Consider the following 25,759-nt stretch of genomic DNA (forward strand, 5'->3'; position numbering starts at 1 on the left):
CTGCATTCTATTTATGCTTAAAAAACTAAACTAAATTGTACTTAATTACCTAAAACATAGGCTAAATTCCTGTAATACCTGTCATTTGCTTTAGATGTGTTGTAAGTGGTTTTTCAAGAACAGAAGTACCTTTTCCCTGTAATGGGGCATTTGCACCCAACCGCACATTCCTCAGATTTTATCGGAGACTAAACCCTACAGAATAACGGTCTGCAATTTGGTGCCTGAGGGAAAGAGACAGAGACCTGAGAAGGAAGGAAGAAACCAATTGTCTCACTTCAAAGGCTACTGACCTATCTTAGCACTGAATCCTTTCCTTGTTGTCTCCTACCGTTTATGATTATTATCAGCATGTATATACAGTGGTGTGAAAAACTATTTGCCCCCTTCCTGATTTCTTATTCTTTTGCATGTTTGTCACACAAAATGTTTCTGATCATCAAACACATTTAACTATTAGTCAAAGATAACACAAGTAAACACAAAATGCAGTTTTTAAATGAGGGTTTTTATTATTTAGGGAGAAAAAAAATCCAAACCTACATGGCCCTGTGTGAAAAAGTAATTGCCCCCTGAACCTAATAACTGGTTGGGCCACCCTTAGCAGCAATAACTGCAATCAAGCCTTTGCGATAACTTGCAATGAGTCTTTTACAGCGCTCTGGAGGAATTTTGGCCCACTCATCTTTGCAGAATTGTTGTAATTCAGCTTTATTTGAGGGTTTTCTAGCATGAACCGCCTTTTTAAGGTCATGCCACAACATCTCAATAGGATTCAGGTCAGAACTTTGACTAGGCCACTCCAAAGTCTTCATTTTGTTTTTCTTCAGCCATTCAGAGGTGGATTTGCTGGTGTGTTTTGGGTCATTGTCCTGCTGCAGCACCCAAGATCGCTTCAGCTTGAGTTGACGAACAGATGGCCGGATATTCTCCTTCAGGATTTTTTGGTAGACAGTAGAATTCATGGTTCCATCTATCACAGCAAGCCTTCCAGGTCCTGAAGCAGCAAAACAACCCCAGACCATCACACTACCACCACCATATTTTGCTGTTGGTATGATGTTCTTTTTCTGAAATGCTGTGTTACTTTTACGCCAGATGTAACGGGACACGCACCTTCCAAAAAGTTCAACTTTTGTCTCGTCGGTCCACAAGGTATTTTCTCAAAAGTCTTGGCAATCATTGAGATGTTTTTTAGCAAAATTGAGACGAGCCATAATGTTCTTTTTGCTTAAAAGTGGTTTGCGCCTTGGAAATCTGCCATGCAGGCCGTTTTTGCCCAGTCTCTTTCTTATGGTGGAGTCGTGAACACTGACCTTAATTGAGGCAAGTGAGGCCTGCAGTTCTTTAGATGTTGTCCTGGGGTCTTTTGTGGCCTCTCGGATGAGTTGACTCTTGGGGTAATTTTGGTCGGCCGGCCACTCCTGGGAAGGTTCACCACTGTTCCATGTTTTTGCCATTTGTGGTTCGCTGGAGTCCCAAAGCTTTAGAAATGGCTTTATAACCTTTACCAGACTGATAGATCTCAATTACTTTTGTTCTCATTTGTTCCTGAATTTCTTTGGATCTTGGCATGATGTCTAGCTTTTGAGGTGCTTTTGGTCAACTTCTCTGTGTCAGGTAGCTCCTATTTAAGTGATTTCTTGATTGAAACAGGTGGGGCAGTAATCAGGCCTGGGGGTGACTACAGAAATTGATATTGAAATTGAAAATTGAAATTGATAAACCACAGTTAAGTTATTTTTTAACAAGGGGGGCAATCACTTTTTCACACAGGGCCATGTAGATTTGGAGTTTTTTTTTCTTCCTTAATAACGTAAACCTTCATTTAAAAACTGCATTTTGTGTTTAATTATGTTATCTTTGACTAATAGTTAACGGTTTTTGATGAGCAGAAACATTTAAGTGTGACAAACATGCAAAAGAATAAGAAATCAGGAAGGGGGCAAATAGTTTTTCACACCACTGTATAAAGTGGCAATATATTCAGTAGTGTTGAAACACACAAATTAAATAAAAATACTGACCGTCTAAAATTAAAAAGGAGGAGGGGGTATAAATCACAAGGTGAGGATCTTATACAGTATTTCATCAGCTGCAATGCCGGGTCTACATTTATTCCACCCAGCAGGTACACACTGCTCTTTGTTTTCTCTATTAAATGCCCCTTGTTAGGTATTTGTGCACATAGTGATTAATAGGGTTGCAGTTAACTTTTCCAAGCAACACCTGCCTGATACACTCCAGTTCGCTCAGAGATGAAGGCAATCACTTTTGAAATTGGGGGATGATTCCATCAATGTCTGACTGGGGTACCTAGAGCCCACTAGACAACCACACCCCAGGTGCCTACCAAACACTGTGTGCCCTCTGCCCTTCCATCTTCTGGCTGATGCCACTGCCTACCAGGCACCATACACACAGACAAGCTGGGCAATTTAAACAAAAAAAGGGGCCTAAGCAAAGCAGTGGAATGCATAGCCATCTTTGATTTTTCTGGTGCTGATTTTTTTTTGGTGCTGATCTAGCAGGTGGCAGGTAGGGGACACCGGGCTACTAATTGCCTGGGCAACAAAGTACCTGGAATTGCTATGTATGCCAGTCCTATTTATCTTTCTGAGCCTACTCAGTAGGCCCCCAAACTTGGGCCGATAGCAAGCAGAATATTTTGTCGCCCATGCTAAATCTCCTTAGTGGGTATGGTAAAACATCCAAGAATAACTGTGTATCTGAGTCTTTGCTGGTTGCGGAAGTTTTTAGCGTGCGTGTCAGGATTACAGAGGGGGGGCACAGTTAGCTACGCCACAAACACATCCTATTGATCAGAAAATCATGGTCATTGACACAGTCCTCTTTCGAAAGGTCTTCCTTTAGGCCTGTGTTACAATCTGGGGCCCAAACATTGGAATTATCCTACTTTAGCCTCCTACCTGGATGGCCGTGGGACATAAAAAGTAAATATTGAAAACAATAAACATCAAAAACAATAATATAATAAAATGATAAAGGCTATATTTGAAACATTATATTATAGATATGTTTTGCCTTTAGGTTACATTTTAGTATGTTATAGAATGGCCTGTTCTTAGCAACGTTTCAATAGGTCTTCACTTAGTATTTTTTTTCAAGTCTTTTAATTATTTGCTTTCTTCTTCCTACTCTTTCCAGCTTTCAAAAAAACAAAAACTATTGCTCTGATGGGCTACATTTTTATTGTCATTGTTACTTTTTATTACTTATCTTTCTACATTATACTAAAAGTTAATTTAAAGGAGAAGGAAAGGTAAAAACTAAGTAATCTTTATCAGAAACATACTTAATTTCCGTGGCCAGAGTCTGCGCAGCTCTCTCCCCTCTCCTGCTCCCCCTCCCACCAGAATGCTAAGAACTCCCTCCCCCCACTCTTAGGAATGTGTGATCTCAGCTCTAACGGCTAGACCTGCAGGAAGGAAGCTACTTAAAATGGCAGCTGCTATCTTAAGCAAACTGAGAAAGATTCTGCAGAATAAATATAGCATTCTAGGTGGCACTAATGTGGCAAACCTATTGGCAGTAAAATGCCAAAATGACTTTCTTCTCCTTTAAGGGTGAACTACCCCTTTAAATATACGCTTACAGCTTTATACAAGGGAATAATGTTATGGCACTGGGGCCCCCGAAGTCCAATGTGCACTTATGCACATTCATGTGTAACCTTTGATCCAGCCAGTCCTTACCCAGGTCCCCTCAGTGGCAGAGGCTGCTTCCCGTATAGTTATGTCAGTTGATTAATAGATAGAAATAACCAGTCTCTTTCATTATTGTTTTTCATGTTTTGCTCTTTCTGTTCAGGCCATGCAACCACAAAAGAGTTTTAATGCTAAATAAACCAGAAAGTGATATGAAGAACACAAAAAGGGCAGATTCACACTGGGGAACATACAGTTGGAGCAGATACTTTATGTATATATTGGAGACATTAGTAGGCTAGAGGTGGCCATATACAGTCCAATAAAAACTGCCTCCATACCAACTCAGCAACTTATTGACCTGTTAAGGGGCCCACCCAATTGATTTCTGGCCAAAAAACGTTGATGCTGCCCTTGTCTAAGGGCCCCCAAAGCCCCAATGCATGATTGTCTAAAGGCTCAAAGATTGGATCAGCCTGATTTGGCCCTGCATGTGGGAAGCTAAATCAGGCCCAGATTGATCTGGCAGTATGGGGCTACCTTTACTTTACCAGCACATTTGCAACTATGTGCCTACTAAGAAACTAAATCAATTTTCAATCTTTTTTAGAATAGGTACCCTGAGCTGTAGTGCAGCAACTTCTAGAGAGCCACTGGGCTGTGAATTAGGAATCTCAAATTACAAGAGCAAACCCTGACACTGGTAAAACCCATGGAAGCACGGGATCAGCTGAAACCTAGGAACAATGGATGACACAGAGACAGTGTACTGCAGACTGTTTGAGTTCTGGTTTATCAGGACAATGGGATAGAGAGTGACTAAAACTGAGCAATACCAGCCTAGCAGCAGGTGGTAATGAACCACAGAATACTGTATATTGTTGCAGAGCTGCGGGTGTTGTTGACGCTACATGTTAACCTATGGTGAAGCTATCTTGCATGGATTTCTGGCATTGTAGGTGATCCATTTGTAAAGTCTATTGATGCATTTGTATTGTCGTATATGCAGAAAGTGAACAATAAAGTATGTTTGAAGCAGGACAGTAGTGTTTACTGAACTCCAAGGGTAGGGATTATTGTGGTTGTTTCAAGAACATGCAGCAAAAAATGAGAAAACCACAACTTTTTTGTAGTGGCACACAAATGAAAGCATCAGAAGCCCAAAAAACCTCTAAAACCACAAAGCAATGAAAGATCTTCCAGTTGTAAAAGGGAAACCTCCCATTGACTTCTACATGATTTCGACAGCTTTTAGATGGCGTATTTTTTCCTTCCAGACTTATCGTAGTTTTGTTGCATAATAAATGGGAAAAAAATCATTCAATCATCATTTCTTTCTGAGCCAAAATCGTATTTTGGTGAAAAAAAAAATACAAATTGTGACAAACAAAAATGTTGACCATTAGTAAATGCCCCTCACAATGTATGTAGTTCAGGGTTGTGGCCTGTAACTAATTCAAAGGTACAGTTTTTACCCTACTTAAAAATACAAGAAAAGAATATAGTCATAGGCTAAGGACATTGTAAATAACTGCAAGAGTTTTGATTTTAGATCAGCAATCCCATTTTTTTTATCTGAGAGCCACATACTAAGGGACCCACCAGGAAGCATCCAATAATACTAGAAGGATCATTATAGGCCAGAATGATACTTGGACAGCAATATAAAGCACTTAATAAAAAGTACGGGATCCCTTATATGGAATCCTGTTATCCAGAAAGCTCATTATAAGGAAATAATTCTAATATTTAAACATGTTTTCCTTCTCATTCTGTACTAATAAAACCTTGTACTTGATGGTAACTAAGCTGCATTAATCCATATTGCTGGCAACACAATTTATTTTATTTTATTCTTAAATGATTTTTAGCAGACTTATGGTATGGAGATTCAAACGTGTGTAATGTGTGGCCCTTATGAATAGTCTGGGGCCCTGAAATCTTGCATGTTGCCCATCACTCCTAGGGGCGCATTTACTAAAACTCTATAATTTCCAATTTTTTTTAATTTTCAAACTTGACTAAACTCATTTCCTAGAATGTCTAGCATTTACAAAAAAAATCAGAATGGAAAAGTCGCTGTGACTTTTATCTGCGACAACTCAAATTTTTCGAATTGTCGCTGCAAAAACTCGACTTTTTTTGAGTTATCGCACCAAAAAACAACTATCAAAAATCCGAAACCTCTACAGTTTGTGACAAAAGAAGGATCTTTAAGGAAAGGGAAGGGACCTCTGCTACTGACTTCTACCTGCTGAATTGTCGGATTTGGATTTTCAGCTGTATTTTTCAGCAGAGAGTTATAATGTTGATTTTTGGCATGATAAACTCCAAAGGAAATGGGTGAGGAGCCTGAGGGCTCAGATCAGAAGCGTGGGGTGCGTTACAGGTGCAAAAGAACTGGACTTTAAAGGAAAATAAGAAATTGGATAGCGATTAGAATAGAGAGGAACCAGATTTAACCAGTTTTGCGAAGCTCTCGTGTTTCTCCCTGTATTCACAGTAAGTCACCCCCAGCCCTTTGTTTTCCAAAGTCTGGAAAAGGATGTAACACATTTCTCAAGGGCTTCACCTTCCAAGCCTGCGTGGTGTTGTAAATATGAAGCAACTTTGCCCGCTGCTGCAGTGCTCTTCACTACTCATTATCCCGTTGCCTAGCAAAATTGTGCTTGCCCATAAAATAAACATTTTTTACAGCTCTGCCATATAGTGTAAATATGCATGGAGGAACCTCCAGCAGTGGATTATGGGTATTATGATGCTCTGAAACAGCAACGTTTGCTCATTTATAAACACAACGCAGGTGCAAAGAGGAAAGCTGTATCCAGGCCCGGACTGGCAATCTGTGGGTTCTGGCAAATGCCAGAGGGGCTGCTGTAAGATGCCATAGACAGTCACTATTTATTGGGCTGGAGGGGGGCTGTTTGGGCCTATTTTAGATCCAAGTCCGGACCAGGCTGTTTCCAAAGGTACTGGTGTCTATGCTGCCTGCTGATAGGCCGCTGTGGGTCACAAGAACAAGTACAAACTTTCCACCATCTATTACATTTATAAAGGACTTCCATCTCTGGGAGTCTCATTGCTTTATCATAAAGTCATCTGAAACCTGTCTGAGCAGCTCATTTCATTTGTTCTGGTTAGTGACAAGTTCACAGACAGGCACTGATACCCAATTTGTGGGACTTTTAAGTCCTGTGAAATCCAAGACTCAATTAGCTTATAATGATGGTTTGATGGCATCTTTAAACAGGTTACTAAGGGTGGCGACAGGCAGTTTCAAATAATGAATGAATGGGTATATGGGTGTGCCATCAGCAAGGGAGACCTTGCCCAATTATTCACCATAAAACATCAAGTAACAGTTACCATTGCCCCAGGTACAACTTCACTAATGGATGCAAAATTGCACCTATCTTTAAAGCTTGGGACACAACACTGCTGTGTGCCCTTTCTTTTCCTGTTCCTCACCTCATAAATCAGGCTTTGCTTTGTTTCTTGTACTGTATTTTTTTTATGAATGTTTGGGTGAGTCTGTGCAGCATGTTTTCTAATCTGTGGGCTAATGGCACACTTAGTGGAATTTGAGCCATGGAAGTAAGTGACAGAAATGGCTTCCATTTGTGCACACACAGAAATCGCTAAAGTGTGCATTTCTGGAACAAAATCCAACCTATTTGGGCAGAGGTAGGCGGATACCATGCTCTTAGCATTGGGGAGCATGACAGAAGAACGCCTACCTTCATAATTACTTTATATATTTTGACACTAGAACAAAGTGGGGGGGGGGGGGGTGGCTGAGCGGGATGCTCACTCACTGGACCTGCTCCACTGGAACCAATCAGGGAATTCACCCAATGACATTAGCCCTAATAAGACTCTCACTGAGAACCTTATACAGTTAGGGGTATATTTATCATATTGTGTAAAAAGTGGAGTAAATCATTGCCGGTGGTGTTGCTTATAGCAGCCAATCAGATGCTTTGCTTTGGTTTTCTAACTGTTGAAATCTAATTGCTGATTGGTTGCTCTGGGCAACATAACTGATAATGCTTCACTCCACTTTTTACACAGCATGATAAATATACCCCTTACTGTCAATTCCTGAAATTGTTGCTTTCACATAGCAAAAGATAACAGCCATTCCTAAAATAATGGATTAAAAAAATCAACAATGTTTTACTTTACCTTAATTAAAGCAGAGGCAGTTAATAGCAGCAATCAGCTTGTCACCCATGGTTAAATGGGGGGGGGGCGGATGATGCTTAGTGGGGTTGTTCTACATCAAATAAACTTTTTACAGGTATGGGACCCATTATCCAGAATGCTAGGGACCTGGGGTTTTCTGGATAAGGGGTCTTTCTGTAATTTGGATCTCCTAACTTAAGTCTATTAAAAAAATCATTTAAATGTTAAATAAACCCAATAGGATTGTTTTGTCTCCAATAAGGATTAATTATATATTAGTTGGGATGAAGTACAGGTACTGTTTTAATATTACAGAGAAAAGGGAAATCATTTTCAAAAATGTGAATTATTTGATTAAAATGGAGTCTATGGGAGATGGCCTTTCCGTAATTAAGAACTTTCTGGATAATGGGTTTCCGGATAAGGGGTCCGATACCCATACTAATTATTTTTGAAGAGTATTGTATGACACACCCACAAGCATCCTGCGGCCAATAGGTTTGTTCTGCATTTACTGGGACTGAAGGAAGGCACTGAAAATAAACAAAAAAAAATTGCATTGCAAAATCACAATGTAATCTTTTCTAAAGTATAACAGCAAGAAAGTAGCAGTGCCCCTGCAAGTAAGGAAGCACTGAATCTGTATATTTTTGTCAAATATGGAATCCATTCCCAAAAATCTGTCCAAATACCAAATACTAAATCTAAAACCATAATTTGCATTTGAAGGATAACTTTCGGCTGATGATTTTTTGGTCCAGAAATGTTCTGTTTTCAGTGGTTCAGCCTCATATACAAGGGGTTGGAATAGATAATAATAGAAAAATAATAGAGAATTACAATGTTTTCTAAATCAATTTCTAAGGGCAAGTAAGTGATAGGCGTGCCAATATGGAAGAGGATGTATTAGAGGGAGTAAAAGGCAAGTAAATAACTATGTAAAGTGAATAGCTATGCCCTGTGATGTACCTTATTCTACATTTTACATTACAGCTGTGATCTGAGCAATTTGATTACCCTGTTGCTTTAAAGAAAGCAATAAATTATAGAAGGCACATAATAGCCACAAAAAGCACTGCCCCAGGCTACACACTTCAGAGCTATTTCAAGAAATAAATCAAGTTTCAGCTGCTAGGGTTTGTTTGTAATAATTACCCATCCCAATCCCTTTTAGGCGTCATTATCAATAATAATCATGCTCTTAACCTAGTTATTTGCCACAATAACATCTCAGTATTGGGTAATGCCACACTCCAAAATGGTTCCAGGGAACCAGAAAACAAGAAACCATTACCACAGGCTTGCTAGGGCATCAAGAAAACTGCCAGTGATCTTAAACACCAGTGGACCCCCTTCCTCTAAAAGAGAGGAGAAATGGTGGAGCTCAAAAGATGTCATTTACTTAGCTAGAAATAAAAAAAAGAACTAATAAGTGCAATAATATAGCCCTTGCTGCTCATTCAGAAAACACTTTGGCCCTGGGAACTGCCTACATTATGCAACTTGTACTGGATTTAAAATCCGACACAAGGGGAAAAGCACATATAGATTGTAAGCTCTATGGGGCAGGGACCTCTTGTGTCTTTGACTCTTAACTTATTGCAACTATATCTTGTATTTATTTGTGCTTATTGTAATACTTTGTATTTATCTATTTTAATACACCTGTTTATATTAATGTATTCTACTGTACAGCGCTGCGTACATAAGTATCGCTTTATAAATAAAGTTACACATACATACATTGCTGGAAGTTAGTAAGTACAAGACACTGTGTCCATCAGATTGAGTTGAGGGGGCACCCAACTTTATGCCTCCCGCTCTCATCCCTTCTCAGTACAGCACTGTATTCACAGGGTGGTCTCTGTGCTCAGAAACGCAGTGCATGGGGACCTGTGCAGTTCATTGAAGCTGGAAGGCAGGGTGCAAAAAATTGATAGATTTTGCCCCATGACTTCCAGTTTTTAATGAGCCATAAATCTGTGACTCTAACTTTTAAAGAGTGTGATCCCCCTTATAAAGTTTTTTTGGGGGGGGTTAAAATGCTATGGGGCTCTGTAACTAGTTATACCATTGCCTGTGGTAAACTTTAATGAGGATTAATCAAATGAGTTGAGTTGTACAATGCCAGCTTCATTTTGGGAAAAACTGCCCCAGGGGGATGAAACCCCTCTGCCCCTGACACACCTAATACACACCCTTCCTAAATGGAGCACAATTACAGATACATTGCATATACTTAGTGAGGCATTACCCCAGAGCAAGGCAACCTTTAAAGCACCAGAAATGTAACTGTAAGAATGCACAGATGGTGTATTTACTGAAAACACATACTGTAATATTCATGTTTGCTCCTTTATCTGTGATGTAAACACCAATTGCTTTGCCTACAATATAAACCTGCAGCCTGTACCTAGTGTTAGAATGGGAGGCTATAGACCTACCAGAAAACTAAAGGCCAAATACTCATTACAAATATAGTATTTTCTCCTTCTATCTCAACTCTCTCTTGCTTTCTTAAGCTGGCCATACACAGGCCAATAAATGTTGACACAGTCCCTGCAGAAAGCCAACTTATATATGGGCCACTTGGGATAGCCTGGCCAATATTGGCCAGATATCTATTGGGCAGGCTTGACAATCCTGTTGGGCGAAGGCTGTACTCATGGGTATGAGCCAACCATTGATCTGATATGGCCCAGTGAGCAGGTGGCAAGATCTGGCAGTGTTACACTTGTTTGCCAACCTACCTAACAAGCAAATCTCTACGTGTATGCAACTCTATGGGGCACATTTACTAATCCACAAAACATACGAACATTAAGGAATTCATTAACACTTTGGTTACACTTTTTTCGGCCTTTCATTTTGGCAGGTCGTATGTAAGGCTTCAAAAGGCAGAATTTTTCATGTTTTTTCGTGCAGCAGTATGATATTTTCATTTGCGTTACGAAAATATTGTTTGACCGCCAATATGAAATTATCGTGACTTTCGGAAGGCTGTTTTCCCGCCGTGTACGATCATTCGATACGAAAATTTTGTGACTTTCGGATGCCTATACGCTATTACCGTGAAGCATTTTCGTGATATTTGCGATCATCAGAAATTATCGTATCCAACCTGAATTTTTCCCATTCGGGATTCGGATTCGTGGATTAGTAAATGTGCCCCTATGTGTACAAACCCTTTCCTGGTTCTTTCTCTGTTTTTCTGCATTTGTAGTTCACTTTCCCTTTCTGCCTCTTCTGTTCTGTTGTGTCTTTGCTCCCATTTGATCTCCACTTCCCAACATTTCCATAGCTATGGTGCAGGCATAGAAGATTTGTGAAATGGGAGACGAGAGACCACTGGGAGTTTTCCTGATGCCCTAGTGGGTTTGTGGTAATGCTTTCTTGCAGACTTGGAAAAAGTCACCAAACAAGCGGTTCATTCTCCCGATATGCCCACCTAAAGTCTAATCAGATTACTTGGCCCTAGGGCCAAACAATTGCATTACAATAAAGGGGATAATAGCTGTTGGAGCCAGGATTACACCAATGAACCTAACCATATCTTTGCATGTGTGGATATCTCACTATGTGACAATGAAATCAACATTATCTTGCAACTGCAATAAATTTAAAACAATATATCATTGCAGGCCCCTTATCTACTTCACTAAATCCTTTTTGCATCAGAGATAAAAAAATAATAGATGCAGTTAAAAAACTGTGAGGCAGCAAATGCAAGGATGACTATATCTCAAGTGAATAAAAGGTTTCTTCTTGGATCCCGTAGAAGAGTTTATTCTGAGAGCACCGTGAGGAATTTGCCTGCCTGGAAAGTTTGGAAAGAACTGAGAATTTGTTTTGAGATAAAATGTGTAACATCAGTGTGAAATGTGTGCTTTGGTAAATAGAGGCGGCTGTTTAGTCTGTAGGTAAGGCTGATGAAGGTGGCTACACACAGGCCAATTGTCAGGCAATCTGATTGTCTGGCTCTCAAGCAGATAAAGATGCTTACTGGATCAGATTTTTTTTTTGTATTCTATTAGGGCTCTGGCACATGGGGAGATTAGCTGCCTGCGACAAATCTCCCTGTTCTTAGGCAACTAATCTCCCCGAACTACCATCCCACTGGCGAAAATGTAAGTCGCCGGTGGGATGGCACACGCTGCACAGGCGATTTTGGCAAATCGGCGAAAATGCCTTGCGAGGCAACTTCGGCGATTTGCTGAAATCGCCTGCGACAAATCTCCCTTGTCACGGGCGACTAATCTCCCCGTGTGCCAGAGTCCTTACAGTTCAATAATTCATTTTCTTATAGCGGCTATTTAATTTGCATATGCTTACTCTAATTTGTTTTTATATGCACATAAAATCCATGCATATAGATAACATATAGAGATACCACCAGTACGAAAAACTGAATTTCCAATTAATAAACCAGAAATTTGGCTCCTCTAGTGTACAGTGCTCTCTGTAGTAGCGATTAGCCCCCTGTAAGTTTACATGGAGCGGTTCAGTCGCCCGCGTTAGATCTCTACTATTGCGGGCGACTAACCGCTCTGAAATGCCTTTCCACTGGCAACAATAGGAGTTGCCGGTGAAAAGCTCTTTGCATTGCTTTGGTTTTCCGAAGTTGTGCAAAGTTGCCTTCAGGAGGAAACTTTGCCTAACTTCACAATAACAAAGCAATGCAATGGCCTTTCCACCAGCGGCTCCTATAGTTGCCAGTGGAAAGGCATTTCAGAGCAGATAGTCTATCGCGGACAACTGAACCGCTCCGTGGGTCCTTAGCCTTAAAGTAAGCGTGCTGTGTGAGGGAGAAGCAGCATCGTAAAAGGGTAGCACAGAGGTAAGAAATGCCCTTGTAGGGACATATCAAATCCAAGATTTGACTGATTTGTAGCACTTTTTACAAGATTCCAGTTTGGCCAAGTGTTCAGTCAAACTGAAGCCAAACCTTTAGGCAAATGACAGTAGCCATTTCTTGGCTGCACAGGAGACAGGAATACATGGGCAACAAATTTATTTGACTTTATTTAAATGTATTTGATTTTACTTTAAGCTCTGGACCAGGGCCCGGAACTAGGGGTAGGCAGAAAAGGCAACTGCCTAGGGCGCAGCGAGCTTGGGGCACAGCTGCAACCTGCCTTATAATATATATTCCCACCCAGCCATTATTTGCCACCTATTTTAGGCTAATGTCCGACAAATCAAGTTAGTCACCCGCGATAGATCTCTGCTAATGCGGACAACTAACCAAAATGCCTTTCAACCTCCAACAATAGGAGTTGGCAGTGGAAAGGCCTACACATCACTTTGGCTTTCAGAAGTCACACAAACTTTCCTCCTGAAGGCTACTTTGCGCGACTTCTGAAGGGGAAAAAATATCTGAAATGTGCAAACCTTCACATTCATTTACCTTAATGTACACAGATACAAAGATATTAATACGTCAAAACCATCATTTCCGAGGTTGTAGAACAGGGAATATTAGTGGTGTTTCAGGACATGTGCTTTTGTGCTAACAGCACTCATGGAAACAAAAATAATTTATATTTGTGCAAACCTAGAATTTCAACTCCCAGAACATTTTCTAATGTGTGTGCTAAGTGACCAGACGTCCCTATACTGCACAGCAATTATTATTATTGTGCAGTATATATGGATATTAGACCAGTAAAAAGCCAAAGCTGTTTCACTTATTGCATCTCATCACTTGCTTAATATTACTTGAATAAGTTCATCAAAACATTCTGTGCTAATATATTTAAGGCAAAATATAGCTATATTAATATATTTGTACACTAAATATGACACATAAATATAGAAATGTTAAAGTGCTATAAGAGCCAGTGCAGGCTGCCCCCTGCTGTCTGGTAACACAGGAATGCTTCAGGGTGGATATTATTTTCTTTGTTAGTACAGAATGCAAGTGTGGAATCCTGACTGAATGCATAATATTGTGAAAAGTCATGCTTTGGAATATAACACCGCAGTGTGGCATTGTCTACTTATGAATTGTAATGCAGGAAACACTTCTGGGCTTGTTTGTCAGCTGCTAATTCTGGTAACTGTGCAACCCAAGGTAAAACTCACACATACATGGCATAATTAACCCCCAATGTGAATTTAACCAATATTAGATGGCAGAGAAGGATTCTGTAACTGTTCAAAGAGCTAGCTCTAAGATCAAATGCTTCTATACATGCCATCAAACTCTGAGGTGTCTTGTACAGGTACGGGATCCATTATCCAGAAACCGTTATCCAGAAACCTATTATCCAGAAAGCTTCGACTTACAGGAAGCCTATCTCCTATAGACTCCATTTTAATCAAATAATTTTAATTTCCAAATGTTTCCTTTTTCTCTGTAATAATAAATTGGTACCTTGTAATTGATCCCAACTAAGATATAATTATTATTGGAGGCAAAACAATCCTTCTCGGTTTATTTAATGTTTAAATTATTTTTTAATAGTATGGAGATCCAAATTATGGAAAGATCCCTTAATCAGAAGACCCCAGGTGCCAAGCATTCTAGATAACAGGTCATAGTATTTTTTAACTGAAGCAGTAATATGTAAATGAAAAAGTTGTCAGAAAACCTTACACTTCCCTGCCTGCTAATCTTGTTATTTTTTTGCTTAAATATATGGACCTAAATGCGTTACTAGACTATTAGATAGAATAAAGTTATTTTTAGGGCTCTGGCACACGGGGAGATTAGTCGCACGAAACAAATCTCCCTTGTCATGGGCGACTAATCTCCCTGAGTTGCCATGACCCGCCATCCCACCGGCGACCATGTAAGTCGCTGGCGGGATGGCACACGCGGCGGCGCGATTTCCCAAAATTGCCGAAAAAGACTCGCGAGTCTTTTTCGGCAATATCGGGAAATCGCGCCGCCGCGTGTGCCATCCCGCCAGCGACTTACATGTTCGCCGGTGGGATGGCGGGTCATGGCAACTCGGGGAAATTAGTCTCCCGCGAACGGGGAGTTTTGTCGCGGGCGACTAATTTCCCCTTGTGCCAGAGCCCTTATAGTTTTACCTGTGTTTGCACTTGTTTGAACAACCTATTTCCTAGTCTGCACCCGGATTTTGCCTCTAGGCTCAGTGTTTGCCTGCATACATCTTGGGAAAGTGGGAAAGTTCCCTTATGGATCAAAACATGAACGAAATAATCCCTTTTAAAAAAAAATTTTTAGCAATATTTTTAAAATTCATGTATTTTTGTTCAAAATTTTTATGGTGACATGAAAATGGTTTATGATACACTCCATGATTATCAAAACTTTCTTGCTTTACATAAATATATATATAAATTTTTATATTGGCTCAGGAGACCAATGATTGTCCACCCATGTTATATGTACCTGTACAGTGCTCCAGAATATATAAATTATTTTTTCAAAGAGAAAGCCTAGCCTTGTTACAGATTCTGCAAGAAGATTTGACCTACAGTAACTGGTGTAAAATAAGAAACACAATTAAGGGATAAGGGAGAGGCCAAAAGGGAGGAGGATAAAACTGTACATAACCAGAACTGACTGGGTGTGGGGGAGAGGGAGTGAAGGGGTCTGGATGCCAGACTGAGAATGTAACATTCCAGAATAAAATCTGCAGAAATCCCTTATCTAGCATGTAAATTACAAGGCCACAGGTTCTTAAATGCCATGACTAAAAATCAGGACCCCTACACAAACAGGCTTTGATTTCCCTGGAAACCAAGAGTTAGGGCTGAAGGGGTGAATAAGTGGATACTAAACAGTTTATCACACATAAGTCTGGTGGATTTATCTAAAGAGAGAACACATGAGCTGGAGGGACAATCCAAAATACAATACAAAGTGTAATATCACATTACAATGCCTTTGTTTCTAGCCTGATAAATATCTGAAAATACACTTTTACCCAACGTTTTGCCCTAAATGACCTTCAATCTGGGCATTCAGGTGCATCTTGGACAGTAAATGGCCATTCTCACTTGTTCTTACACTAAATAGTCTTTAGGTTGAGCTCCCCTCCCAACTAGTGGGGCCAGTCCATAGTTTGGGAACATGGCAATATGCCCTGCCTTTTTGCATTAATGGCACCCAGGGCTCTACGATTTTTCATCTAGGGATTTAGTGGTGAATCAGAGGGGCCCATAGTTGCCAGTGGTCATACATCCACCCAGTATGGTGCTGGGCCATATTGGGCTGATCTGATTGTATGATAGTTGAGGCCAATGCTCAAACTTGTATCCAACTTGGGGCCACCCCGAAAGGATTTTTAAACTTGCCTGATAGATATCTGACTGGTTCTATGGCAGATATCTGTCAGGCAGGAGGTGGGGAAGTGCCCATACACGGTCAGATAAGCTGCCTACTCAGTCTGAAACGGCAGCTTACAGAGAAAATATATCCTAATTTTTTACATGAACTCCCACAGATTCCATAGATTGAAAGACACCATGAAAATTCCCTTATCCCTTCTGCTGGGTGTGTAATGTAACTCCTCCCTCACTTTGTTCCATTGTATTGATACATTTTGGGAACTGAAGTGCCTCTACCTTCCATGGTCGGTGGTGCACAGATTCTCTAGTAAGCAGAGGGATTTCAAGTCTTAGAATTAACAACTTCACTTTGGAGCAAGGTGAGGGTGGGGTACATTAGAGTGAAACTATAAGTGGGGTGGGGAACAGTAAACACAGACAGCTAACATACAAACACAATTTTAGTCTGTGGAATCAGGTATATCTGTGATAAAATAAAATATATTCATATTTATATGTGGAAAGTATATTGTGCTTGTGCTGCACATACTTTTTACCTTTTGTTTTAATTACTAAATATCTATGGTTTTTGTTATTTCTGACACTAAACAAGAATATGAAGCCAGTTTCACGTCTGGTTCCAAAGTACTTCAATGGAGCTGATAAAACAAATTACCAGTCCACTAAGAAGCTCCCGATAATGAACTGCTCAAAGGCTACTGCGTAGAGAAGGAAGAGGTTTGTTTCTTTAAAGTTAAGGAACTCTGAACCAATTGCCCTGTTTATAAAGGAAGTGGGGGGTTCAGTAAACATTGCCCAACTTTCATTATTTAAGGTTCAAATGAGTGCTTTATAATGGCACAAAACAAGAATGAAAACACTCAATTAAAACAATAGACATAATGTAATTACAATACAAGTCCTATTTAATGTGCTCTCATTTTTAACATAAGTGTTTTTAGGTGTATACTGTCCCTTTAAGAATAATATGAGAAACTATGACAAGGCAACTATGGCAAGACTACTCTTCAATTTTGCCATAAACCAAGCCATTGTAATCACAGCTAAAACCAACAATCTGCAGGTATTTTCCTTGTTGGAACCAGCTACTCACAGGCCTGAAGGTAACAACAACAAACAGGGTATTGATCTGAGCTTGCTTTACAGCTTTCACTTCCTCCCTTGAGTCCTGAATGGGTGCTGTGCTAGAAGTTTAACCCTGCACCATAGCTGTATGAAGGGAGAGGCCAGACCAGCCATTCAGGACATAGCCGAGGTGTTGTTATCTCCAAAATGTCTTTCCCTGTGCCAGAAATTTGCCCTGTTACACAGCACCATAATTGCTGCACCTAGTATAAATCATTTATTCATATGCGGGAAGTTGCAGGTGTGCCCTTCTTATCTATACACTTACTATAACGGTTCTTTGTAACAGGTCTGTCATGCTGAGACAACACCCTAAGGCTAATCATAATGTTAATAGCTGTGCTATTTACAAGCAGACTTTCGAGTTGAAACTTGTAATTCCAGACTCTTCAACTAATGACTGGGCCTGTGCTTGTGCCAGAGCCAGATTCTCCTATTGATGCCTGTACCACAGCTGCCAGCATATACAAATTATGCAGTATATAATAGTCATATCACAGGCATAGCCTGTTTGTCACTGAAAGTTGCCAACAATAATTACAAAATGTAGGGATGCACCTAATCCAGGATTCAGTTTAGGAATCCTAACACTTTTTGCAGGATTCAAGTTCAAATATTTAATCCATTTTGGGCAGAGGTTTCGGAGCTTAAGGCTAATGTCCCATGGAGTGAGTTAGTCGCCTGTGAAAGAACTGCGGCCAACTAACTGCTCCAAAATGCTTTTCCACTGGCAACAATAGGCATCGATTCAGCTTTCCTCCTGCACCCCACTGGCAGGAAGTTCTGCTTTAGGCAGTAGAATTTCTTGTATTTCCTCTAAACTCTGACTTTATACTTGGTTTTATTTGTGTTTCTTTGATTACATTTTATCATACCTTCCTGGATGTTGTTCACTTCAAAGGATAATTACATCTTGGACTTTGACACAAGCACTACAACCTTGGCAAACAAGGCTGTGACACAAACTGGCAGCAAAATAAATGTGGGTGAAAACTTTAAGGGCAGGGGTACACGGGGAGATTAGTCGTGCCGCAATAAATCTCCGTTGTTGTGTGTGACTAATCTCCCCATAATGCCATCGCACCGGCTAGAATGTAAATCGCTGGTGGGATGGCATACGCAGCACCGAAATTTGCCAAAGTCGCCAAAGTTTCCTCACAAGGCAACTTCAGTGACTTCGGCAAACTGCGGCGCCACGTATACCATCCCACCGGTGATTTACATTCTAGCCGGTGGGATGGCATTGCGGGGAGATTAGTCGCCCGCAAAATTTGTCGCAGTGTGACTAATCTCCTTGTGTGTCACGGCCCTAAAAAGTAGAAATATGAGCTTATGATCGTTACATTACCTGTAGTTAAGGTGGTAAGCCATGGCAGCCATTCAAACTTCTGATTAGTAAATACATTCTGCAGATTAGTTGGGCAAATTGCCGACTGCAAGCCCATAAATATAAAGGTATTGGACCTGTTTTCAGGAATGTGTATATTTGCAAATAAGGAGTATTTGGATTGTGGACATTGTGGTGATGGTTGCATTTATAAGTGCACCCAGCAAATTAGGCACTAACACCATATTCAATGTGTGCCCCGAAGGCAGCCCAATACTTATTCTGAAGACATTAGCCACAACTTCTATGTGACTTATGACCACGTGAATTTATTTTGATGCATTTCATGCAAATGTGATGCAATGTCCTGCGTGGCAGCACTTACTCTGGAATTCTAGGGGAAAACCTACATTGTAGGAAAAAAATGGTGAATTGCATCAGAAAACTGCACTTTCCGCATTGTGCCTGTTAAGTAAATTACCCTTCTTGTGTTGTGATTGACACTGGAAGACAAGATTATTAAAGAGATACTGACACCAGAAATCTATCATAACATTGTCTTTGCAAGAACTTTAGAATTTTGCCATAAAAGTATTTGCCTGATGCGTTTACATTCCGTATCTGATCCCCCCCTGTTCCTCTCTGAGGGGGTGGACATATTTGTGCAGCACGAGTCTGTTAGCATTAGAAGCTGTAACTGACAGGCTGAAAAGGGGCAGTCAGGTTGGCAAAATAGTCAGGTTTATGAACTTCAAGTAACAATTACTTACAAAAGCAAACCTGTCAGCGAAAAACCGTCAACATGACCTATAGGTAACTTTTTATGTAGATTCATATTTTGAAAGGCAGTTTTTTTGTGTCAGTATGACTTTAATGAAGATGTCTGAACTTCCTACTCCCTTTTGATGAAAGAAAGTTTATCCACCTAAAACATTATCCTGTTTTGACACTCTGTGACCATAATAATCAGATAGAACACCTTTTTAATGCAACGTGTGCAGCTCTTATTTTTCTCCATTCCTGACTTCATACCTTGCCAAGTATCTAGCGGGCATCTGCACCACCACCTATCCATTTTGTTTTGTGTGCAGGAAACAGTCAAAAAACCGATTCCTACACTTTCTCCAAATTCAGTGAATGTCTTTTTATCAATTGCACCATCAATAGAAAGAAAAATGCTTCTTTTGTAAAAAAAGTTAATTAATGACAATGAATAGGCCAAATCCCAAATGCAGTATTAAAAAAAAACATTTCTAAAGCCCAAATATATTCCACAGTGTTGCACAACAGTGGGGTGCAGGCCTGGACTAGATTTAAAATACCAAGGGGTGCTGCAGCAATAAGGGTAGATGAGAAATTTCCCTTAGGTGGCAGCATCCCGCAAATTACCAGGGGCGGCAAAAAGCTGCTCCAAGTAAGTTTAAGAGACAAAATTCTGATTTTTAATTTAAATTTCAGCTGTTTTGATGCTTCTAATGTGACTGTGTTCTCTGTACTAGCGATTCGAGGATTCGGCCAAACCCGGAAAAGTAGAATTTGGTGCATCCCTAACAATGACCTAGTAGTAGTTCTCTAGAACAGATTATTTTTCCAGGCTGATTTGCACCAAAAAACTATTTGTCTTTTATGGAGCATGTAATCACTGGCCGGCAGGGGTTTGGAATTCACAGAAAAAGCCTCTCATAACCTTTTCATGCCAGTGACTTGCTATATTATGCCATGGGCCTAATGGGTTTCTGCTTCACATGATCCTGCCTGTGCTGAGTATTAAACTTAGCAGGAGAGAGTTGCTGAGTAGCCATCATTTCACTTCTTCCAAAACTTCCCAACAAACAACTTCTCTTTTCTTTTTGGGTTGTTCCGGACACTGATGAATCCATTCAATCACAGGCCTTAGTGTGCTCATGCTATGTTTATTTTGATGGGGAGGTCTCCAGGAGGAACCTTTCCATCATGCTGAGATAGCGCCTGTCTTAACAGTCCCAGTGATCCCCCCCTTCCCAGCAGACATTCCTGTGTAAGTGACTCAGGGTCTGTAAGATGTCACAGCATTTCTCCTCCCCCTTTATAAGGTTTAATAGCATGCCCCTATCTCTGTTTCAAACTCCCCTGGCATTCTTTTGCACTGAGGGCAGGTATGGAGCAGGCAGATATATAATCACTTCCTGTTCCTTAGGAGAGCAAGGTGAAGCAGCAAGCAACTCAGCACAACAAATAGTAACCATGGCAACCACAGGGCACACAGGCACATTCCTGAGCTATGAGGAATCTTGACCACCATGGGAATAATTAACCTGTTCTGACCTTGACAAAGATAAAACTTTTGCTCAAAAAAAAACAAAAAACATTTCATTGAACTCATTAGCGTCCTCAGAATGCCCCATTAATTTCAATCCAAAGTTATTAGATCAACTTGCAAAACAGATATGCTCTTTCACTGGGACATCCAATACCTGTTCCACAAGGGTATTGGTCAACTAATTCTATTTATTATTATAATTTATGTAGTGCCAACATTATATTCCAATGTACGTTACTGTGATTGTGCCTCATTTACTGATGCAGCGCCAGTCACACACACACACACACACACACACACACACACACACACACACACACACACACACACACACACACACACACACACACACACACACACACACACACACACACACACACACACACACACACACTGTATATATAAAGCATGGTAAGGGTCTGCACTGCTCAGTACATAAGGCAAAATAATGTGCTTTATTTGGAGGCTGACGTTTCGGCCCAGACAAGGGCCTTTTTTCGTCTGAATCTGAATCCTGTTAAAAATGTCTCAGATTTGGCAGAATCCTGAACTGAATCTGGAATTCATTGCATCCCTAGCCATTGTAGGGCTATAGAAGAGCAGTGCGGACCCTTACTATGCTTGGACAACTATGGATGTGAGTGCCTGCCTTCAGCATCTCTCCCTACTATACCTGCTATCCCACAGCTACAGTCCCTTCCCAGAGGCTATTTTCCCACTGCTACTATAGGCACCATCTCTCCCTACTATACCTGCTTTCCCACAGCCACAGTCCCTTCCCAGAGGCTATTATCCCACTACTACTATAGGCACCATCTCTCCCTACTATACCTGCTATCCCACAGCCACAGTCCCTTCCCAGAGGCTATTATCCCACTGCACTGCTACTATAGGTACCATCTCTCCCTACTATACCTGCTATCCCACAGCCACAGTCCCTTCCCAGAGGCTATTATCCCACTGCTACTATAGGCACCATCTCTCCCTACTATACCTGCTATCCCACAGCCACAGTCCCTTCCCAGAGGCTATTATCCCACTGCTACTATAGGCACCATCTCTCCCTACTATACCTGCTATCCCACAGCCACAGTCCCTTCCCAGAGGCTATTATCCCCACTGCTACTATAGGCACCATCTCTCCCTACTATACCTGCTATCCCACAGCCACAGTCCCTTCCCAGAGGCTATTATCCCCACTGCTACTATAGGCACCATCTCTCCCTACTATACCTGCTATCCCACAGCCACTGTCCCTTCCCAGAGGCTATTATCCCCACTGCTACTATAGGCACCATCTCTCCCTACTATACCTGCTATCCCACAGCCACTGTCCCTTCCCAGAGGCTATTATCCCCCCACTGCTACTATAGGCACCATCTCTCCCTACTATACCTGCTATCCCACAGCCACAGTCCCTTCCCAGAGGCTATTATCCCCCCACTGCTACTATAGGCACCATCTCTCCCTACTATACCTGCTATCCCACAGCCACAGTCCCTTCCCAGAGGCTATTATCCCCCCACTGCTACAATAGGCACCATCTCTCCCTACTATACCCACTATCCCACAGCCACAGTTCCTTTCCATGAGTATACCATCCCATTGTTACACCAACTATTTCCAATATAACTCAGGTATGACTATGTAATGTGAGCAGTACAAAGTTCTTAAACATAAGCAAGTTGTAAAGTTGTAAAGATGACTATAGAAAAATGCATTCGTAAAACATGCCAAGTTGGCAACTTTTTGGACTACATATGGGGCCAAACATATGGCCTTTGTTTCCTCCTTTGTTTTGCGCAACTTCAGAAAACGAAATGATGCGTAGGCTTTTCCACCGGCGATTCCCTTTATTTCCAGTGGAAAGGCTTTTCAGGGAGATTAGTCGTCTGCGGATTTGCGATAGCAGAGATTTATCGGGGGTGACTAATTTCCCCGTGCAACATTAGTCTAAAGAATTAATGTGATTTTTTTACTCAGTGTATACAATAGAGAAGCCGGTAGAAAGCAAAGTAAAGACAATTGTACTCATAACTAATTAAGGTGACAAGATAACAGAAAGAATAACAAAAAAGCATAAATAAAGTACCGGATAAAATGGCCCATTTAAAGCAGCCATTAGACCCCCTGTCACTTTGTAAATTTCTCCATTCACAAAAGGCTTTTTGACTTAACTCACTTGGCAACCGTAAGCCAACAATGGCCGTACCTCCCATTCAGCTCCCATATCTCCTCACAATCCTATATTCTTTCCTATTGCTGGGTGTTGCTCCCCACCCCAAACAAACACTGATAAGATCATCTCTTATCTCTTGCCCTTTGTCATCTGGCTGCTTGTAGTGCTATAAGAGGGTGTGTTTCATTTACTAGCTTTAGTTGCAGGCCATAATATTAAAAATACAAACTGCAGAACCTGCCCTCACACTGCCAGTTGTGGAATCACTTTATTCTGACAGTTTGTTATGAAGCCATTGGGGAATGCAGAAATGATGCCCCTCTGTCGCAAAATGCACCATAAACATCTTATTGTTGCTCTAAAAAAGCCCAGGACAGTCAGAGGTGATATTACCAAAACTTACTAATGGTGCAACTTGCCTTTTCTAGATGTAGGCATCAGCAGCTAGTCAGCTAATCATCCAAGTGGTATATTGACTAGTTGAATCTAACCTCAAATGGGGGACATTTATTAAAATACATGAGACCATATTTAGGGCTTGCAGGCTGCCTGGATCTGCTCCTGATGCTAAGGAATGCTTGTGGCTGTGCAGGACAGGAGTAATAATATGGCCCTTGTATCTATTACTGATTGTATCCTAAATATTTAATGCTATGGCATATATGGGTGTTATTTGTATATTGCACACAGTATACAAAGCTCAAAACCAATACAGGTATGGGACATGTTAGCCAGGTACCCCGTTACTGGGGTTTTCCGGATAAGGAATCTTTCCGCAATTTGGATCTCCATAACTGGGTTTATTCATTTAAATATTGAATAAACCTAATGGGCTTGTTTTGCCTCCAGTAAGGATTAATTATATCTTAGTTGGGATGAAGTACAAGGTACTGTTTTATTATTACAGATAAAAAGGAAATCATTTTTAAAAATTAGAATTATTTGCTTATTATGGAGTCTATGGGAGATGGCCTTTACGTAATTCAGAACTTTCTGGATAACGGGTTTCCGGATAAGGGATCCCATACCTGTACTTTGTGTTGGCCAGACAGAAGTAGCTACTTCCTATCATAAAGACCAACTGCAAATTCCAGGCACCCAGGATTGATATGGTATCATCTATGCTATGGTATCCAGACATTTGGTCTCATACAGGAATGTAGGAATAGCCCCCTTAATCAATGCCAATACTGCTGCGCCATATTTCCCATAGCTGTTCTTTAGCTGCATCCCTTACTCTCTCAGCAACTGTATTATTCAGTCTCTGTTGACTATACTTGCCCCAACTAGAACAGAAGCTACAAACATAACATAGCTTGCCTCTGTGCATCAGTTATTTTATTATACATATATGTTCTTCCATGGTAATCCCACCCTATTGACTTCTTTAGGGTTTTGAGGTTTCAATAGTAATTAGTCACCAGCAAAGATCCCATTAATGTTTGCAAGATATGCTCCTCAAGCATGAATAGCACTGCTGTGCAAGCTGTTTCTTTATATTATACAAGTGTTGCTACAGTGACAAGGGAGCGGCCCTTTGTAATGTGTCGGAGGTGATCAGCTGCAAATGAACTTTGTAAAGAGAAAGGGCCTGGGTGTTGTTTGTGAGTAGGCTTCCAGCCCTGGGATTCTTCATCCTGCTGCTAACCCAAAAAGGCTAACAGAGGCACAGATCATTATTTACTGACACATATTTCTCATGCTTGTTTTTCATATGGGAGAACTCCATGCTGCAGATTTTCAGGCCTTTTACAGGAATAGCATAAAATGTTTTTATAGTTGTTACGCATTACATTTTGGCTTGATCTGTGGCTCCCCCGGTCACTGTAAGCTTTCGGGCAAAACTCCCATGGAGAGCTTTCATGTTGTTCCAAAATGAAATATAACTCTGTGTTCTTCTGTTTTATCACATTATCATCTCTTCTGCTAAATGCCACACAAAGTCTAAGCTCCCTAGTCCTGCCCTAGAACAATGTATGTATCAAGGGGGATAACCCAATTCTGTTCAAAGTCTCATTCAAAGTAGATGTATTCCTGAGATGCTAATGGCCTTGGAACCTTTCTATGAAGTTGCATAGATCATACTTCCCATGCCTTTTAATGTTCTCATGTAAATACAAGCAAATCATATCGAGTATATATAGATTAATGACAGGAGGCAATATTTAATATAATTCCTGAGTGACTGTGGCAATGGTTACTGGAGATCTGGGGAACCCATAGTTGGGTTAGGGGTATATGCATGCCTGGGGGAGGGGAGCAACCATGCATGCACAGGTATTTTTTGGTTACTAGGGCCCATTCTACTTGTTGGCCCTGGTGACTGGTGGGTTAATAATTGGGGCCCTCTGGGGGAGGGCACTACCAACTTACTAGCATGGGCAGATGAGATTAAAAATAGACCCTGGTATTTCAAGTACACAGAGGCCCTGACAGCCCCCCACACGCCCTATGAAAAGAGACTGTCTATGGCAGTTTACTGATGAACCCCTTTTCCAGAATCTACAGGCTGCCAGTTCAGACCTGATGAGACCCCATGATTACTGATGGCAGCCCTGGTTACAGCCATACAGACTCTCTTCAGGGCTCTGGCACACGGGGAGATTAGTCGCCGCGGCAAAACTCCCTGTTCGCGGGCGACTAATCTCCCCGAGTTGCCTTCCCCTGCCATCCCACCGGCGAACAATGAAGTTGCCGGTGGGATGGCAGAC

The 25,759-nt window shown here is 41.0% G+C and overlaps 1 long non-coding RNA gene across 3 annotated transcripts in view; it reads left to right on the forward strand.

The window, feature by feature from the left end:
* LOC100488892 overlaps nucleotides 1-25,759 on the forward strand; it is a 38,063-nt gene that overhangs the window by 10,237 nt on the left and 2,067 nt on the right. Inside the window, exon 3 of one of the 3 annotated variants that reach the window (XR_001170016.3) lies at nucleotides 4,279-4,702. The exons of 1 other annotated variant lie outside the window; for it this stretch is intronic. This is a non-coding gene — a long non-coding RNA (uncharacterized LOC100488892). Of the gene's footprint in view, nucleotides 1-94; nucleotides 361-4,278; nucleotides 4,703-25,759 lie in introns of those variants that run through there. One more of the 3 variants, XR_004221379.1, reaches the window with a different exon arrangement.

Source organism: Xenopus tropicalis, chromosome 2 (assembly GCF_000004195.4).
Source record: "Xenopus tropicalis strain Nigerian chromosome 2, UCB_Xtro_10.0, whole genome shotgun sequence".
Lineage (NCBI taxonomy): Eukaryota > Metazoa > Chordata > Amphibia > Anura > Pipidae > Xenopus > Xenopus tropicalis.